We start from the raw sequence: 17951 nt of genomic DNA, 5'->3' as shown, positions 1-17951 counted from the left end.
GGGAATAGGGGTTTGCCTTAGGTCAAACCCTAGTTTTAGAATTAACCATGAAATTTAGATAAATGTAATTGAAATGACTAAAAGGAAAGGTTCTCCTTTTGAGAGAGATGTTGAATTATGACTGAAAATTGAATGATTATACCTCCTTTTGAAGTTTTCCTTGCCTCCACATGGAATTAGGGTTTCATGAAATAAGATGTAGATCTCCACTACAATGTTGGAATCTTGACTTTATTGTTGCTCCAAGGCTTGAAGAAAGATTGAAGATGCTCAATTATTATTGAATGCTTGAATGCTTGATCTCATGTGTGCTTGAATGCCTCTTAATTATTATGGATGGATCTTCAAATGAGAAGGGAAATCCTCTTTATAAGCTTGCCCATTGAGAAAATTAACTAATTTTCTGACTTGAGCTGACACAGAGAGACATATCACTCAAATTTGAAATGTGAAAAAGAGTTTAAAGAGGGCCCATTTTAGGGAGGACCATGGAGCCATGCCCTGGTCCTTCCCTATTTTGGGTCACGGTCAAGGTGTCCAAGGGGGTGATAATCAAGTTTTTTGAGGTTTGTGATTTGTATGAGAATAATGAGGTCTTCAATCAAGCCGAGGGGCACAAACACTAAGGTGAAGACTCAAATGTGGTCCAAATTGCAAGGGGTGCAATTTTAAGATGTTACAAATATGAGCCCCCTCGTAAGAGGGAAAAAATATAAATTGCACCTATTGATGAATTTTCTGATGACATCAGACAACTAGCTTCAAATAATTTTTCAGTAATGAAAATTTTATTAGTTCTCATGAATTCAAGGATTTGTTTATTGAGCATAAAGGAAAGGAAATCATTAAAAGAGAGAAGGACATTAGTCCTAGAATGAAAAACCAAATGAATTGGGAAATCTCTCACAAAATAGAACAAGAAATAAAGGATATGACTCGAGAAAAGGGGAGAGAATTGTTGCAAGAGGCTTGAGTGATGATTCTACCTCGTTGGGATATCAGTTCAGCAATTACATTTGGTACCTTTAGAATGAACAAGAAAATGAATGTGAGTTTGAGTGTAGAGTACTAATAGAATTTAGACAAGGTCGAGGTATAACCCTAACAATCACATGTTGTGTACGTGGGCTTTGTATCCACCTAGAAAAAATATATTATTAATTGAGGACCCAAGTCAAATTTATGGACAACTTGTGGTACATAGACTCCAAGATAAAGATCCTATTGAAGCAACTGATTTGACAGTTAATTTAGCCCATTTCACTAAAGATCATATGTTAAAGCTAGTTAAGGAGAAGCAAATCTTGGACAAGGAAAATGAAGAATTGAGAAAGGAAACTGCTACTCTATGGATTAAATTAGTCCAGTCAATGTCTTCAAACAAGGATTTAGGTGAACATGACCAAGCCCTTCTCCAAGGACAAGAAAATAGGGCTTACGGGAGATACAAGGCAGAAAAGGCACAAGTCAAGATACAATTATTAAATACTAAATTGAAGGCCACCACGTTCAATTTAGCTTTTACATTTATAAATGATAGATTTGGTAAAATGGTGCCACATATTAAGATGTCATTGGTCTATCTACATAAGGACTTACAAGGCCCTTCACGAGCATAAAAGGCTGCAAGATAAGCTTGAATTAGAAAAGGAGAGGATGAAAGTGTAGGGTCCTATTAGTAGCAGTGTTTTTGATGAAATCAATAATTAGATTATAAAATATGAAAGGTATCATAAAATACTTGTAGATGAACTTGATGCCTTTGATAAGATGTAGAATTTGTGTATTCCTTCTTTCTTCAATGACCAAGGTGAAATTAAGGAGTACGAATAGAAAATTGAAGTTCCCAATTATTTCCCAATGATTTGAATCTCGTGAACAATGAAGATAAAGTCGTTGATAATATGGGCAGCTGATTGGAGATGATGATATGTTTGGAACATGCAATGAGGACTATTAATGATAGTACAATCACCCATGTTTCCCAAGAATACACAAATCACTTTTCTTAGTTGAATCTATTATTATTAAGGATGGTCAAACCACTAATAAAGCAATATCAATAATGTTTTGATTTTAGTTTTGTCTTTTTGAGTAGGAGGTTTTGATATGAACAGTTCTCTAGTTTTGAATTTTTGAATTTTTGAATTTGAACCAACAAGGCATGAAGTTGGTGACAGGGAAATAGAAGAACTTCAACTTGTCAGTCATTTACTTCAGATAGACACCTTGCTAGGATAGGTAGGTCACAAGTGGAATGTGGAGTCATCAATGAAATTGAATGTTGTTGAATGCAAAGAGGATATTGTCAAGTGCCCTTGTTAGAAGCTTAAATATTTCTTTTTTCTTATTATTTAATTATCAATTATGTTCACCTAGGAGCATAAAAGACATGTCATCCACATGCCCTTGCTTCAAAATCTGATCTAATTTGATCTCTTTCTTTCAGTTGCAATTTCTTCAAGTGGCTCATAGGTTTCAAGGCCTTACTGGAGCATTTTGGAAGTAATTAAAGGGAAAATTTTATATATGTTGTTTCATCTAGCTGGAAGCTTCTTATAATTCATTGTCCTTATAAAGAGAATACAATGGCCTAATGTGTTGGCATTGGGCCAACGTCCCTCACGGGGATTTGTGCCATGGTTTAACAACCTCCTCTAGATTCTATGAGTCTAGTGGCTATATCAGACATTGATAGGTCGATCTTTGGTACAATGACAACCCTAGCTTGTAACAAGTGGTATCAGAGCTTGGTCACAGGTTCAAATCATGTAGGTCATGGCAAGTGATGCTAGGAGGGGGATTGTTTGTAGTGGGCCAATGTCTCTTGCGGGGATTTGCAACATGGTTTAATAGCCTCCTATGGATTCTATAGGTCTAGTGGTTGTATCATGCATTGATAGGTTGATCTTTTGGTGCAATGACAACCCTAGCTTGTAACATAATGTACTTCCAAAAATATTTTCTAAGGATAGCATAGTAGAATGGTGACGAGTCCAAGGTGTTAATTAAGATAACATGTTTTAACTTTTAAAAGTCTTTCTTGATACAATAACAACTTAGTATCATGAGATTTAGATCGTTATTAGATATATTTTGAGTTTGTCAATCTATGGTTTATGGGTTTGTATTAATTATTTTTAGCTTTCTTTTAATGAAAGAATTAAAATGCTAAAAGTAATTAAGAGTGTGTGTACGAGTGTGATTTAGATCAATAACCATGATTTGATGACAATATCTCTTAACTGTTAGTGTAGAGTATTGAGTATTTGTTTATTAGAGATTCGTGTTCTACTAATTCCAGTTGTTGATTTATACATTATTGTTTATTTGGACTTCAGGAAATGAGGAAATAGACTTTAGGGCACAAATTAGATGATAGTGATCATAATGCTAAAATTTTAGAGACAAATTATGATCACTTTCATAGAGAACGTGTGGCCAAGAATTATGAATATTTATTGCATCTTGGTTTGATAAAGAGGCAAGTTGTGAATCCAGTAAGTAGTATATTATTTGTTTAATAGTGTTTAATAAAATTTATAGGAAAAATCTTTATGTATATAAGACATAATTGTTGGCAATTTGGAGGAATTGATTATGTGTTGCATTGATGTTTTGTCATTGATGGCAATACTGGCTATTTTGGTTGTTTATCGGTTTCCAGTTGGTTTTGGTAGAGTGGTTGGATTATGATATTGATATGGTATGTTTTGGTATACTTCGCTTTGTGGAATTGATTTGGATGTATCATTCATGTTATTCAGATGTGTATCACGATCATTTGGTTTGGGATTTGATGACTCAGATACTATCATTTATTCTAGTAAGCCTTTTGGTCATCGGTAAGGATTTTACTGGTAGAGCTTTGTTGAAGATCTTTTGGTGTATGTGATAAGTGGTGTTGGTGCAACTTCTAGATGGCTTTCAGGATGTTGTTGGTTATCTTGTTCATGTTCCTATTAATTGGTGGTGTTGGATTTGGTTTATGGTGACCTATTTTGGGTCCAGCGTTATCTAGGTTATGGACCAATTTATGTAACGTGTTGATGGGTGATCCCAATGCGTTACCAGTGGGATTTAATGATTTGTTTACATTGTTTTCAGCCTAAGATGACTTGGTTGATCATTGGGTTGTGGGTTTATGTTATGAATTTATTGTATTATCTTTTAGGTGGCTGACCTAATTGTTTAGGTCCCAGGTTGGTATAAATATGATGTAAGATCTCTTTGTAGATCATGGGCTTATATGTATGGTATGAGATAAAGGATTATCTATGTATGAATAATTTTGTAATAATATGGAGAGGTTCTGGTTGATCATAGGTGATCGAAGTGGGTTTGTGGAAGAGGTTTAAGGCCTTCGGTATTGAGCTCACCCGGAACTATACTGGGCATAGGATATGTTATTCTTGCAATTTAATCTTCATTCCAGAATGTAGTATGATGTTTTATGTAGTTAGTGAGGCTCCTTTTGTGATGAGCAATGTGCTCTAGGCTATTGGCCTTCCTCCATGTGCAAGCCCCTTATTGTAATATTTATTCATCTGATCAGTGGATAGATATTGTGGATCTCCAATCCAACTGTAGTGTTTGCTCTTTTTGGTTTTCCACGTATAAATACGTGGTGTTATGGTGTTCATCTTTGTGTTTGCATTGTTTCTTATTGTTATATGTTGCTATGTTTAACAATTGTTGAGTTGTTGTATTAATAAGGTTAAATTTATCCATTCCTACAGAACATTGATTCACCCCCCCTCTTAGTGTTCTTGGATTCAAACAATTGGTATCAAAGCCTGGTTCCTTGGAGTAAGTCTAACAGCTGAAGGAAGATCCTGTATTCAGAATCTATGGAGATAAGTTTGAGGAAGGAACTTCAAGTAGCACTTGAAGACTATGATGCTAAAAGGTTGAGGAACATGAAGCTGCAAGATGAGTTGGGATCTACAGAGGAATTGAGTTTTACTATGCGGGAGATGTTGTCATAAACACAAGCTAAAAGGAAGGAACTTTTACAAAATAAGAATGATGAATAGAAGGATGCTCTTAATGAACAATGTCAAAAGTTAAGTTAGCACAATATTGTCATGAAGAATGAGATGCAAGCTATAACCATGAGGATGTCTAAGGAGATTGGAGCCCAGAAGAAGAATGAAGAAAATCTTTCTATCTCTGAAAGACATATCTGAGGAATGCATTAGGTTGGCACATGAGAATGATGTGTTGATAACTAAATTGGAGAAATCACAGAACAATGAGCAAGAGTTGGAAATAATGGTGAGAGTCCTAAGAGGAGATCTAGATACTGCAAATGAATACAAAGATAAGTTCAAGGTTAGTTCTGCTAAGATTGATGAGCTATTGAAGGATCAAAGAGAAATTGGAGACACTAGAGGTCTTGGATTTGAGCATGGTGAAAGCTCTAGTACTGCAAATGCAAATGAAACAACTGGTCAGGAGAATCCTATTGGCATTTGATCATTTGAACTAAACCGGTAATGTGTGTTTTCTTGATTCAACTGGTTTATGTTGTACATACAAATTAGATTTATGTATGATGACTATTTTTATCTTGTCATTAATGGCCACTATATTTCATTAAGTCATCTAAGTCCTATAGTGCAACCAGCAAGGCTTAACCAGTTACCAAAGATAGTTTTTATCAGAATTGTTTTCTAGGACTTTAACCGATAAAAGACTGACAGTCTTATATTTTGACAACCGGTACGTGAAAATTATGGAGAATGAGATGATGTGGTTTTGCGGCACCATTCAAGACTATCAGATGATGATATGCTTATGACTGCACGTGTTCACTCAATTAGGTGAATGAGATTTGTTTGATAGAAAAAATTAGTTGATGGATACTTAACCGATAGTGATGAAAATCACTTAGATCATTAAAATGACACAGAATTGGATTTGTTATGTCAGTGGCCAACATAACTAAAGCATAAAATGCAAGATTGTCTAGATGCATTGAACCTAGGAAATTGTAACAAGGTTCTAGCTGACCTTATAATTTTTTTAAACATGTGATGAGGTATGAAAGGAAATATATATATGAGCTTGATAGTGTAAAAGTTGATGAGTGAATTTTGTATTTGTGATAGTGCAATGATCATAGGAGTTGAGAGATGAAGTCTATGTGATGTTGTAATGTTCTGAAGAGGATCTTATCAAACACTGAAGGTGTTATATTGAGATCATTTGTACCATTTTGGCTTCCTAACAATTGCAATAAGAAAATCCTCTTACAAGGTCACTCCTAATAGGGTGCAGTCAGATCCTAATAGGTCTGATCATTAAATCCTCTAACCAAGTGACACATTAAATTATGTTTGCAAATCTCAGTAACTTGGGTAGCTCCTAGTAGGGTTGGTCCTCATAGGCCTTTTTGTAAAGCTCTTAACTGGTCTTAGACACCTCTAACAGGGTGTGCCCCTAACCAAGTGTTGTAGACCTTAACCGGTTAGATCTCTATACTGTACATAGTGGATCTTATCGGTACTAACTCCCACCGTGGTTTTTACCATTTGGGTTTTCCATGTATAAACTCTTGTGTCATGTGGTTTATCCTTTATGTGGTGATTGGATCTTGTTGTTATTTCTTATATGCCTAGGGAGTTTTAAGTTGGTGAAATTGATAATTAGATTTGTATTATTTTTACTATCACTGATTCACCCCTCCCCCCTCTCAGTGCCTTATAAGTTCATCAATTGGTATCAGAGCCTAACTTCCTTAAGGATTAACCACTTGGAAGGGATCTCTAATCCTAAGGAAAATATGGGTGAAGGAATGAGTTATAGAGAAATGGATAACGAACTTGTTGAAACTAGTGGAGAGCTAGAAACCATAAGAGGAAAGTACAAGACAACACCACCTAAAATGAAAGAACTGACCGAACAATTGTTGGAGATCTCTGACAACACTTCTTTAGAGGAGGTGAACATTGATGCACTAGTTGAAGAAGTGGAGAAGCTGAATGATGAGAAGACTAACTAAGAAGAGAGTTGGAAGCACTTACAATCCAGATGAGTGAGGAACTTGAAGCTAGAAGAAAGGCTGGGGATGAGATCCGAGATAAAGAGCATGAAATCTTTAAGATTAAGTGGGAGAATGCAACTTTGTATGAACATTGGCATGAGGAGAAAGAAGAAAAAGAAGCATTACAGTCAGATATTGAAATGGCAATGTCTCTTAGAGAGACCCTCATGAAAAGAAATGAAGATCTTACAAAGGAACTTGTTGAGGCCAATGAGAAGCTTGATACATTGAAGAAGAATTCCTCTATGCTTGATGAGAAGATCCAATCTCAAAGGATGAAATGTCATACATCTAGGTTAGGATACAATACATCTGAGAAGGGAGAACCTTTTGGTACCAAGAGAAACATACATGAAGGTAAAAAAACTCCTAAGGCTCAGAATCCTACTGGTAAGAAAGATTATAAACTTATTTGTTTTAATTGTCATAAACCAAGACATACTGCTAATATTTATAGAACCAGATCTTATGCTAATACTAGTTATAGACCTAATACTAGATATGTGCCTAGGAAATTTGAAGGTTATTGTTATACATACAATATGTATGGGCATAGATCTATTGAATGCAGGTATGGAACTATTTATCCAACACCTCATATGAATGCAAGAACTGATGGTGATTGGAGAAGGAATTTCACTGGCCGGATTGGCAAAGACCCTATGTTAACCGATCTAGTCCTTATGAGATGGAAAAGAGAATCAATGTGATTTGTTCAATCTATAATAATTTTGGACATGTGGCAATGAACTATAGAAGAAGAATAGGTAGAGGCAATGTAGGACCATGGAGAGCATCTAGAATAGCATGTTATCATTTCAACAAACTGAGACACATTGCCAAGTTTTACAGAACACAAAAGAACCAACTGGTGAATCATCTTGTAAACCAGAAAGGAAAGATGAAAGTTGATATTGAAGAAACCAGAGCTAAGATGAATAGAACCTGGAAGAAGAAGAGTGATGAAAAACCATCTGAGTAATTGGATTCTTCACCTAATGTGGGGAATCCATCTCTAGCAAACTAAGTTGTTTCTACAACTTGGGGTGAGCTTATTGTCAAATCTTGAGTTGAAACCTTGGATGGTGTATTGTAAGTTAAATCTGCATTTTTTGACGTATTTTGATGTTTTGATGTGTTTTTGGATCATAACCGGTAAATATCATTGATATTTTGCTACTGATAATATGCTTTAGAATATTTTAAGGTGTTTTAGGGTTTTGTCGGTAAAAGCATTTATTGCGGTAGAGAAAGTACAAATAAAAGGAACATTTTGAATTTTATTTATCACATTGTGATCATGAGAGCATTGGGTGAGGGAGAAGAGAAGAGAAAAATTTATGCTAGCATCATTCAAACCATTTACCAGCAATCTAAAGTGATCAGAGTGAAGTTTGAATCGATAACCAGGTATAAATTTTTTTTTATGGCTGGAAACCCTAGTACCAAAGTAGAAAAGGTATTTATTTGACAAATCTTATTCTTTGCTTGGTGATTTGAATATTTGAAATGGATACACCTCACCTTGTCGATGTGACCGAGAGGGAAAGACTAGAATTTAAAGGACATCCATATAAGTATCAGGAAACATACCCTATTGGTACCTTATTTGGTGTACCGAATGGAGTTTTATATGTAGAAGATGTAAGATCCTTTTATCATTTCAAACTTGAAGACATGGGTGTGTTTGCTATTTTTAATCAATAGAAATCTTTATGTGATGAGAAAGGGATACTGAAAGAATAGTTTAGAAGCATCGTTGACAAAAGGTTTCACCATGTGATAAATTTTACTGATGATTTTGATGATGAGTTAGTGAGATTTGTTTTAAGCCAAATTCATGATCAGTTCATGTGGCTGGATAGACCTCATAAGATAACAAAGGAAGCAATCCATGTAGTAACTGGATTCTACTCAACCGGTGAAGTGCCATTGCCGAGGTCAATACCTAAAAATGATGTTGAGAAGCTAACATGATATAGATGGGATATAAGAGCCATGAATGTGAATGATATTAATGACCCCGTAATTAAATTTGCATCGATGATAATAGTATACCAACATAAAAAATACACACTACATACCGAATGGTAAAGGAGAATGTGGACTATGATCTTACAAAAGCATTGAGGAACCAATTAATGGAAAATATGGAAGTTGTGAAGAAGGAAAAGAAGCTGAGATTTAAATTTGAGCAACTAATTTTGGGATTATTTTTCTATTTTCAAAATGTTTTCCTCGGTATTGGAGATGTTAAGTGGATAACCACTTCCCCTACCCTACTATAGATGAAGAACAATATTACGATGCTTAAAGACAAGTTTGATGATGTCTCATGGGGATATTTCAAGGATTTTCAAAAGAAAATGCATGCTTGGGAACACATACCGACATAAGTAGTCAATCGGTATGAGGATTCCATTTGTCTTATGGTAGAAATGGATACATGCATGATGGAGGTTGTGATTCCCAGGACCACATAGGTAGTTCCCATGGGATATGAAGTATAAAAAGGTATACTCATTTCTTATGGTAGTCATCTGCTAGAGCAACCGATTGATACAACCACTGAAAGGTTTGGAAACTATAAGGAGAAAGTACTTCTAGTACACTCTAAATTGCAATGACTAGTAATAGAAAATAAATTGAGGAAAGAGGTGGAGGCCTTTGCTGAATAGGCCAAATTCACTAAGGAACAGATAACAACAACACGAGCCAAACATGAGGCTAAACAAGGTGGAACTTCTAGTGTACCAACCGGTACCTCCACTGGTAAGACAAGAGCAGCCAAAGCAATAGAAAAGAAAAAGGTAGAAGAAATAAAGGTAAAGCTTGTTGAATCCCAAAGAGGTAAACCCTCTAAAATACAATTTTAGAGGAAAGGTAAACCTATTGAACCTTCTGTTGTGCCTACCCAAACTGGTAAAATAAAGAAGGAAAAGGCTCATAAACCTGTGACAGATATAGAGCAGATAGAATCAGAAGAAGATAAGAGAGCACTAAGGGAAAGTTCTAAGAATAAAAAGACTAATGGTAAAGGTAAAGCATCTAAGAAACTATTGACACTTGAAGATTCTTTCACTAGAAGGGTTCGAATAATTAAGGAGTATGGGATATAAAAAGGTTTGAACATATTGTTTACTCATTTGTCTGAAAGTCAACAAACAAAATTGAAGATGCAGTTATATTTAGTATGAACAATTTTAGTAGAGCCCTCATTTAATTACAAGGAATAATCCATATTCTTTATATAATTTGATTGATGCAAGGTGGCAAGGGGAAATTAGCCTAGATAAAGCATTTATTAATTATACACTTAAACACTTGCAACCGGAAACAACTGAAGAGGAAATTGAATAGTTAAAGGCTACTATAAAAGAATTGTTCAAATCAAAGAAAATATTAACAAGAATTCTTTTTGGAAAGACTGAATCAGTTCAAAAGGAGACTCAGACTTTGATGAAAAAGGCTTTAGGTCTCATCGTTGATGAAGAAGAGGACAAAGATGAACAAGTTGAGGAGCATAGTTCTCAAAAGCCCAAGTTAGAAGAACTTCCTGAAGGTATAAAGATCACAAATTTTGAACTAGACAACAAGTATATGTATGACGACCTTGTTGATACTAAAATAGTAGATATAATAGATGATGATACCGGTGATGCTGATAATGTTGCTAACACTACTGACAATATAGATATTTTTGAAGTTGATGTATAGATGTTTGAAACTTAGCAGGAACAAGAAGAAAACAAAGATGAAAAGAAAGCAGAAGACAAGTGCTCAACTGAGCAACCGGTGAATGCACAGTCAACAAAGACTTAGACTGCATGAGTCAATGTAAGTGCAGATGCAAATGCAAATGTTGCTACTGAGGATAATCAAAAGGATACAATTGATAAGGTAGAGGAAGCACTGGTGAAAGAATAGACTATTGAAAATCTACAACCAGTCAAGGACAAAACTAATGAAGAGAAGACAGAAAAATATAACGAGTAAGAGAAGAAAATAGAGAAGGTGGAAGAGGATAGGATAATGGAAGAAATAAAGACAACTCCTGAGGTACCTCCTGAATCCAAAATGAAGAAAGCAATAGTTGATGATGATGATGACTTTGTGAGCATTAAAGGTTCTATTAATATGGACAATTTGAGCTCTTCAGAGTTAATGGAGATTACTACTACAATGCAATCCCATGCACAAAAGAAAATATTGAAGGAACAACAAAGAGAAGCAAAGAGTATAAGAACCATTGTCGATATTTTGTCAAGTCTCCTATTGGAGATTAATGTAGGACATTTGGCTACCTCTATTGCCAAACTTGGATAGTTATTTGTTGATATCGGTGAACAACTTAAAACCCTTGAAGAAGTTGTATACATTTCTATTGAAAATGATTACCAGAAGAAAAGTCGATAATAGTTAATGGTTGAAATAGATAAAGGCAAATTAGCCCTAAAGGTGAATAAAGACTTGCTGAAAACCGGTTGTAAGATTTTGGCTACTATCTCCTAATTTTCACTATTTTGTGTTGACTTGAAAAAGAAGCGAGCTCTGATACTGAGAAAGAGATAAACAAGTTAAGTGAAACATTCACACTGATATAGGACTCTTTAATCACTTTTGGTAAAAAGGTTGTTGATTTACAACACTAGTTAGAACTATATGAACATGAGCAAGTGAAACGGGTCAGATCACTGAAAGAATTCCAGACTCAACTACTTCCCAAAGTAGATATTCTTCAGAGAGAATTCATAGAGTCAGGCAATTTTGGCTACTCCAAAGATGAGTACAATTGATTCTATGGAGGAGTTTACAGCACAGATAATGACACATGTTGAGATTATCGAGATACTGTTAGAAATTTGGGACAATGATCTAAAACAGTTGAAGTTTCATTTCAGTGATGTTTTCTTAAGAATTGAATTGTAAAGACATTAACACTTTTATCTCTATATATACATGTAGTTTTGAAAATTTTTGATGGAATGTATGTATTTTACTTCTTTATTTGGCATTGTTGTCAAAAGGGGAGAAGAATTAGTTTAGTCAGTCAAAATTTTGTATGTACTGTTAAGGGGAAGTAATGATTTCATTTTTGTAACATCATGCAATTGCTAAGGGGGAGTGTATTTCATGAAGTCAATTTTTGTTTTGCACACTCGGTTGACAAAATTTTCCTAAGTGTTGCCATCAATGCCAAAGGGGGAGATTGTTGGCATTTGATCATTTGAGCTAAACCAGTAATGTGTGTTTGGTTGATGCAATTGGTTTATGTTTGTTGTGCATATAGATTAGATTTATCTATCATGACTATTTTGTATGTTGTCATTGATGGAAACTGTGTATCTTTAAGTCATATAAGTCCTATAGTGCAATCGACAAGGCATAACTTGTTAGTAGAGAGTTTTTTTCAGAACTGGTTTTTAGGACTTCAATCGGTATAAGACTGACAATCTTATATTCTGACAACCGATGAAAATCATGGAGGATGAGATGATGTAGTTTTGCAATTGCATTGAATACTATCAAATGAAAATATGTTCATGATCACACATGTTGATTCGATCTGGTGAATGAGATTTATTTGATAGAGCACATTAGTTGATGAAGACTTAACTAGTAGTGATGAAAATCACTCAGATCAGTAAAACGAAACAGAATTGGATTTTTTATATCGATGGCCAACATAACTAAAGTGTACAATGCAAGATTTATAGATTCATTGAACCTAGGAAATTGTAACAAGGGTCTAACTGACATTATGATGATTTTAAATATGTGATGAGTTATGAAAAGATATATATATATATATATATGAGCTTGATAGTGTGAAAGTAGATGAGGGAATTTTGTATTCGTGATAGTGCGATGATCAGAGGAGTTGAGAGATGAAGTCTATGTGATGTTGTAATATTCTGAAGTGGATCTTATCACACACTGAAGGTGTTATACTAAGATCATTTGTACTTGTTGACTTAATAATAGTTGCAGCAAGAAAATAGTCTTACAAGGTCACTCCTAACAGGGTGCAGTCAGATCCTAATAGGTCTGATTATTAAATCCTCTAACCAAGTGACACATTAACTTGTGTTTGTGAATCCTAGTAACTTGGGTAGCTTCTCGTAGGGCTGGTCCTCACAAGCCTTTTTGTAAAGCTCTTAACCAGGCTTAGACACTTCTAACATGGTGTGCCTCTAACTAGGTGTTGTAGACCTTAACCAGTTAGATCTCTATACTGCAAATAGTGGATCTTATGGGTACTAACTCCCATCGTGGTTTTTCCCATTTGGTTTTTCCATTTATAAACTCTTGTGTCATGTGGTTTATGCTTTATGTGGTGATTGCGTACTTGGTGTTATTTCTTATATGCCTAGTGAGTTTTAAGTTGGTGAAAATGATAATCAAATTTGTATTATTTTTACTATCACTGATTCACCCCCCCTCTCAATGCCTTATAGGTTCATCAAATCCACTTGTCAACCAAAATCATAGGTCACCTATAAGACAACCCAATGCACATAAATTTAATGGTATATGTTTTTTTTGCAATAAATTTGATCATTTGGCAAGACATTGCAGAAATAGAGCAAATTGAAATAATAATGCAATTCCCCATCAATATTCACATTGTATAAAGTATGGTTGAATAGGACAAAAGATTGTAGAATGAATGTGAAATGTCATGCATGTGGAAATTTTGGACATATGGCTAATCAATGTAGGTCAAGAAATGGTCAAGGTTATAGTAAGCTAATTCAGAAGAATAATATCACTTGTTATGCATGCAACAAAGTTGGACATATTGCTAGATTTTGCAGAAGTAAGAACCTACTGGTGGGAAGTGATGAGAAGGGACAATAGAAGGTTGATGACATTCTGAAGGGGCATGAGAAGAAGTGGATTACAAAGTCTGAGGCTCAACTGACAATATCAATTGCCCTAGATGTTCATTTGGTTGAAAGAGATACCCTGATTACTCAACTGGCAGAGTAGAATGCTCTTGCACTGGCGGGAAATTCATCTAGTAACTAAGGCATTCGCCTTAGGGGGAGGCAAATTAATGACATATATTGCATTACCCCTGGTAGTGGTATGAAATCCTATTTTAGATCTTTGGAGAAGTTAGTTTGAAGGTTAACCAGAAAATATTTGTTGGATCTTGGATCTAGTTTGGTTTACCGGTAAGTCACTTTATGAGTTATGGTTTGGTCATACATCTAGAGTTAAGTATTTCGGAATCTCTGGTAGTGAATTGGAAGTTTGATCTAGATGTGATGAAGGGATATTTCCTGGTTATTCTAATGAGAGCAAAGCATATAGATGTTATAACAAGAGATTGCAAAGAATTGTGGAGTGCACTAATGTCAAGGTGGATGAGCTGAGCAAAGGTCAAATCAGAACTTATAAGCGAGAACTTGTAAGGATGAATGTTGGATTTAAACTATGGAAGAGGAATTGGATCATTTAGAAAAAAGACAACACATGGACTTGGATGTTGTTGGAACTAGACATGATTGGTATGTAAAGGATATTCTTAGAAGGAAGGAATTGATATGTTGAATCCTTGCTCCAATAGCTAGGATTTTCAGATATTTTCAAGGATTTTCAGGTATGGTTTTTGGTTTATGATGACTGTACACTATGAGCATGTCCAGATGCAGATTGGGCTAGAATTGTAGGTAACCAGATAGGCTCATCCATTGAAGCTTTCTTTCTTGGAAATAAACTTGTTTCATGGATTATCCAGGAGCAGTCATGTACTTCTTTATGTATTGTTGAAGCTAATTATGTTGCTAATGCTACTAACTGTAGACAAGTTCAATGGATAAAGAAAATGTTGGAGGATATAAAGGTGGATTCTAATGAACTTGTTGCTAATCACTGTGATAAATCTGTTGGTATTGACATATCAAAGAATCTAGTATTTCTATCAAGTAAAATTTTTTGATGGAGAAGGAAATGAAGTCAGATTGGTTCGAGGAATCATTTGAGTACTTTAGAGACAGATTGGGAGTTTTTACCCCTCTGGTAGAGACTTTAGTGATGGTTGACTGGCATTAGTCTAGTATGCATTTACAGAGGTACTATTCATTCTAGATTGAAGTGTTGGTGCTACTACTCAGGGGGAGTAGTCAATTGTGTGGCTTAGAAGATTTCTGATTTTTCTTTGATGTTTAAGTCAGATTTTTGGCATTGATGTCAAAGGGGGAGAGATATATGTGAAAAATAAAGCTTAACAGAATATCAATCAAAGGGGAGAGATCAAAGCTTAACAGAGATATCAGTCTAAGAGGGAGATTGTTGGAACAAGGAGGAGGAACAAAATTTTAGATTGGTTGTATCCCATTAGGAGAGTTTGGTTCAGGTATATGGTGGTTAATTGCTATAGAGATAATTGGTTCATAACTTCATTATCATATTATCTTGGGGAGATTGTTGGATTTCTTCCATTCGGGGTGACATTTTTGGCATTTCTCAGCACTTGGATGTTTTTCACATCTAGTATTTCCATCCATGCTAAAGGGAGAGATTGTTGGCAATTTGGAGGAATTGATTATGTGTTGCATTGATGTTTTGTCATTGATGGCAACCTAGACTATTTTGGTTGTTTACCGGTTTCTGGTTGGTTCCAATAGAGTGGTTGGATTATGATATTGATCCAGTATGCTTTGGTTTGTGGAATTGATTTGGATGTGTCATTCATGCTATTCAAATGCATATCATGATTATTTGGTTTGGGATTTGACGTGTATCACGTATCACGATAATACTATCATTTGTTCTAGTCATCGGTAAGGGTTTTACCAGCAGATATTTGTTGAAGATATTTTGATGCACATGATAGGTGGTATTGGTGCGGCTTCTAGATGGCTTTCGGGATGCTATTGGTTATCTTATCTACATTCCTATTGATTAGTGGTGTTGTATTTGGTTTATAGCGACCTATTTTGTGTCTGGTGTTTTCTAGGTTATGGACCGATTTATGTAATGTGTTTATGGGTGATCCTGATGTGTTATTGATGGGATTTAAAGATTGGTTTACATTATTTTTTGCCTAAGACAACTTGGTTGATCATTGGATTGCAAGTTTATGTTATGAATTTATTGTATTATCTTTTAGGTGGCTGACCTAATTGTTTAGGTCCCGGGTTGGTATAAATATGATGTAAGATCTCTTTGTAGATCATGGGATTATATGTATGGTATGGGATAAAGGATTATCTATGTAAGAATAATGTTGTAATCATATGTAGAGGTTTTGGTCGATCACAGGTGATTGAATTGGGTTTGTAGAAGAGGTTTAAGGCCTCTGGTATTGAGCTTAGCCATAACTCTACTCAAGCATTAGAGATGTTATTCTTGCAGTTCAATCTTCATTTTGGATTTTAGTTCGATGTTTTCTATAGTCAGTGAGGCTCCTTTTGTGATGAGAAGTGTGCTCTAGGCTATTGGCCTTCCTATATGTGCACGCCCCTTATTGTAATATTTATTCATCCGATCAGTGGATAGATATTATGGGTCTCAAATCCCACTGTGGTTTTTCCTCTTTGAGGTTTTTCATGTATAAATTTGTGGTGTTATGGTGTTCATCTTTGTGGTTTCATTATTGCTTATTGTTATATGCTTTTATGTTTACCGGTTGCTGAGTTCTTGTATTAATAAGATTAAATTTCTCCATTCCGGTGGAACGCTGATTTACACCCTCTCTTAGTGTTCTTGGATTCCAACTGTAATATGATATTTGTTTTATTTTATAGGCAAGAAAAAGAGTGCAAAGAAAATGCAAAGAAAAAAAAAGAAAATAAAGATATAGTGTTGCTAACTCATAAAATCCAATGCATTTGTGATTCAACAAATGTAGTTGGTGAAAATAATAGTTGTGATGATCTGTAGCCTAATATAGTGCCACATGGTGATGTGCACCCTGATATATCACCACATGGTGATGTGCAACCTAATATAGAACATGGTGATGTGCAATGTCCTAAGGATCTCTTAGCATAGAGTATAAGAGAGATGATTGAAAAATATGAGAACAATGGAACAGTAAGTCTGGAGATGATATATTCAAGATTAAAAGATGTGTTTGAAGTGAAACCTACAAAGACCACTACCGATCTACCTAATCATGCTACACCTAATGTGGCCAAGGAGCATGTAGTTCTGGTCAATGAAAATCATGAAGAGAGATCGCTTGCGTTTGGTATGCCTCAGAGTGCCCCTATTGCAACTATAACTTTTAATACAACTAGTGGTAGTGGTTTAATAGAAGATGTGCCTGCTTTTGTCAAAAGACAAAGATTGAGTCAATATTTGTACAGATCTACAGAAAGGAATGCAAAAGAAAGAAAATTAGAAGGCAAGAAGCCATTCTTGGTTGAGTTATTGAGAGATGGTGAGCCCATTGGGCCAAATGCTACAAGTTGGACCTCTAAGTTGGGTGTAAGATGTAAGGCCCATTTGGATATTTGTAAATCAAATTTTGCAGAGAAAGATCCACGATGTGTGGAAAATGCTTTTGAGACTACTGGTAGACAAATCTCTAGAAAATATTATAAGCAAAAGATGACACTTTTGATGAGAAATTTTAGATACAGTTGTAAAAAACCAATCTTGGAGGGGAAATAGAAGTTAGGCTCCACTCTATCTCCTAAACAGTGGGAGACATTGAAAGAAAGTTTGTGTTCTGAAGAATATTTGACAGTGAGTAGCAAAGGCAAGAGAGCAAGACATAATGTGAGGGATGGATATACATTTGGCCAAGGCAGGTTGCAGGTCGAAATTGACAAAATTGGACTATGTGTATTGCTTTTTGGTTGAATTTATATTGTCTTATTTATTTTTCATTTTTATTGAACTAACTATATGTTAAAATTGACATTGTATTCTAGGTGTAAAATAG

Source organism: Cryptomeria japonica, chromosome 7 (assembly GCF_030272615.1).
Source record: "Cryptomeria japonica chromosome 7, Sugi_1.0, whole genome shotgun sequence".
In the NCBI taxonomy this organism is placed as follows: domain Eukaryota; kingdom Viridiplantae; phylum Streptophyta; class Pinopsida; order Cupressales; family Cupressaceae; genus Cryptomeria; species Cryptomeria japonica.
Note: the sequence above shows the minus strand (reverse complement) of the source record.